The sequence below is a fragment of the Hipposideros armiger genome, unplaced genomic scaffold (assembly GCF_001890085.2).
Source record: "Hipposideros armiger isolate ML-2016 unplaced genomic scaffold, ASM189008v1 scaffold_913, whole genome shotgun sequence".
In the NCBI taxonomy this organism is placed as follows: domain Eukaryota; kingdom Metazoa; phylum Chordata; class Mammalia; order Chiroptera; family Hipposideridae; genus Hipposideros; species Hipposideros armiger.
In genome coordinates, this window is record NW_017732263.1 from 624,615 (window position 1) to 628,016 (window position 3,402).

General features: G+C 37.6%; 1 protein-coding gene and 1 pseudogene across 2 annotated transcripts in view; one reads left to right on the plus strand and one right to left on the minus strand.

The window, feature by feature from the left end:
- The window catches only part of PAWR (pro-apoptotic WT1 regulator), a 99,958-nt gene that overhangs the window by 72,394 nt on the left and 24,162 nt on the right, over positions 1-3,402 (plus strand). The window lies entirely within an intron of this gene.
- LOC109375206 (60S ribosomal protein L36 pseudogene) lies at positions 1,663-2,035 on the minus strand (annotated as a pseudogene).

A 3,402-nucleotide genomic window follows, 5' to 3' on the forward strand; every position in this document is an offset into this window, starting at 1 on the left:
CAAGGCAGCATGGTTTCATCCGACCATGGTTGAGACATATCTGATAGTATTAGTGTAGAATTTTAATGGTGGGGAAGGTGATTTAAAGGTGTGGAAGAATGAAATTCTGTTTTCACTTAGTGTTTTTAGAGGGTTATCTTTTCAGATTCTTTACAAATGTGATTTCTTTTTTGTCTAAAATGCTTTTATTGATACTCAGCTTTTGAATCCATGAAATCAAAGTACGTTCTTCTAGTAGTATGTTACCAAGTTTTTAGAAAGCATAACTGATTCAGTATGATAGATGAAACTGCTTAATAATTATATATGTTACATATATAATTATTAATAATAATAGATGAAGTGTTTAATAATTAGTTTTGGGAATTCATATATTTAATTTACTTGACTTAGTTCCCAAACTTTCTAGCTTGGTGAGTGTATGTGTGTGTGTACTTGCGCTTTTAAAATCATTATAATATAGACATATGTAGCTTTTTTCAACTACCTAATGAGAAGAGAGAGGTCATTTGTTTATTTTGCTCAGTTCTTTTCCCATAGAGATGCTTATTAATTTGATCTTATTTTGGTTTTCTTTTAGCATGTTGGAAAGTTTCTTTTGTTTAACCATTTCAAAATAAACCTCTTGGCTTAGGAGCATGGAGGGAAGGTAAGGAAAAGCTAGGCAGAGGTTGAGTGATGACAGAGGAATATATGCTAGATAAAGGACTTAATAGAGGATGGAAAAGGGTATTACTAGCGAGGCAGGCAGATAAAGAAGCAGCAGTACTGATAGGATTGACATGGTCTCGCTGAAGAAAATGAGTGGAATCTCTCTCAACTCCCCTAATACCTTTCATGGATATAACTTTCATTTTGGAAAGTACAGGAACTTAGCCACATTCATAGTTTGTAATTGTGTAATCCTAAATACAGACTCCCCTCCACCCCACCATGGAGCTATATAGTTTTTTATTTTCTTTTTCCTAAAAGGTTTGCTAAGATTGCTTACTTGATTTTCTTTTACATGCAAAGGGCAATCAGCATGCTTTTAGAGGCACATTTATATGATTTATTGTATGTAGGTACAATTAAACTTGGCTGTTTGAATTTTACATTTCATTTTAGTTCTGTTGTAATTCCGTCTCTCATTCTGATTCACATGAAGAAAATATTGCACTGTTCCCTAGTGTTAGAGCTTTATGGAGAAGTATTTATACTTGACAAAACTTTATTGAAAAACTAAAACACCTAAGGAATTTGTGCGGATTCTTTTTTAAAAAGTTTCCAAAAAGGTTGTTTTTTTATTGTTGTTGTTTTTTAAAGATTTTTATTGGGGAATCGGGCAAGGGGAACAGACAAGTTGCTGTCCTTTTGTTCTTCAGTCTTAGTTGTGGAGGATGTCGCTTCACTGGCCCATATTCTATTATCATTGTGCTCTTCCCCAGGGAGGCAGTCGCTCGCTGGCCATTTGGACGGCTGCTCACCGCGACTCACAGCAGCTCATGTCTGCTGCCGGCCAGCCCCACTGCAGCCTACGCCATCGCCAGCGACTGATGGCAGCCCAGCTCCAGGTGGAGCTGTTGTTCACCATCTTGGCTGTAGAGGGCGCAGTGTCACTGGCCCTCATGTGGGATCCGAACTGGGGCTCTGCTGCTCAGAGCTGGCGTCCCAAGCCAACTCTTAACCAACGTGCCACTCGGATGGCCCCCAAAGAGGTCTTATCTCACACAGAGGGGATGGGGCCCTGCCCTCCTTGGCTGCTGCCTTCCTCATGACTGCAAGCACTCAGCTCTTGTCTTCCACTTGGCACAGATGTGTGTCCCCACCCTTGTCTTGATGAACTTCAGGACCTGCTTGTCCTTAGAGACCTTGAGCTGCTCCCTGGCACGCAGCCCAGAGGGGGCAAAGCCATACACCTCTCGGATCACGTCCCGCACAAACTTGCTGTGTTTGGTGAGGCGCCCGTGGAGATGGCTGTGCATTGGATTGCTTACGTTTTTGGTCACTTGTGGGCCTTGCTGAGGCCCATGGCCATGGGGTTGTACAGAGCCATGGCTGCTGCTCTTCAATGGCTGCAGCGGCTGGTCTCTTTATATTAAGGTCAGATGTGTATCTGTTCCATAGCCTGAGGCATTTGGCTAGAAGAGAATGATAATTTAAAAATTTGGGGGCGGATCCTGAAAATGAAAGGAACTAGCACTTTTTAATGGATGTTATGAACTATTGTCAATATTGTTTGGAGATGAGTGGTTTTATTCATTTTTAAGACTCTTCACTTATGAAGGAGAACAAACGTGAAAAAAGAGAAAAGAATGTGAAGCAGTATCTAGCAAAACTTTTCCAAGAACTAAGATAATATACCAAACAATTTATTCTGTCAAAATATTGGGTTGTCAGAAAAGTCATGACGCATTTTTGCAATGAAAGACATAGAAAAAATACGTCATGACTTTTCTGACAACCCAATATTAAAACTTGGCTTAAGCGTTTATTTTATTAAAAATTAATTTAACAATCTTCAGTATGTTTGAATTATTTATAAAAATTGTATTTTCTTGTTTAGCTCAGTATGCATAGTTTTAGATAAATAATAGCCATAAGTAGTGATTGTGTATTTTGCTTAGGCATACCCTTGCTGTCCAAGAATTTTTATTACTATGAGTAAAAAGTCCTATGGAATATGCTCTTCATATATTAGAAACATTTAAAAGATAAGTTAATACCAATTGTGTTTAAAGTATGAAAATGGTGTATTGATTACTTTTACTGAACTGAATTTTGTGCAATTTTGCTTCATAAAATTGATGGAGAAGAGCTACCATGAAATGGATCCTTTTTAGTTATTTCAGTCTATGAACTTATTACATTTTTGATATATTAAAACCTTTGAGTTATAGTACCGGAAATTTTAGTAATAGGAAACTACTACCTTAAGATTTCCAAGTCAAGTTTATTTGCATTTTTCACACGTATATCACCCCAAGCCATATGTTGTATCTCTCATTCGTTCAAGAAATTAAACGATGATTGGCTCATTTCTTAGTATTTAGGACTTAAGTCCCAACTCTTTAGCTTCATTGTCCCTGGTAATGTGGTCCAATCAGTCTAGTCTCTCCACTACACACCCAGCATTTATTCAGCAAACATTTATTGAGTATGTACCATAGAGACGATATTTTGTAATAAAAGTATGGTATGCTGTGGTAATGTTGCTACTGTGATATGCAGTCTATTGCCTCAAGCAAGGTCTTAGAGCTATAAAAGCATAATTCAGTGATTTTCAAGCTTTTCTTTTGAACTGATAAAAGTGTGCTTTATTAGTGACTCAAATACCATGAATAGCTTTGCTGTTAGTGATCTTCTCCAAAACGTTGAGCAACTTTAAAAAAAATAAATTACCGTATTTGCCGGCGTATAAGA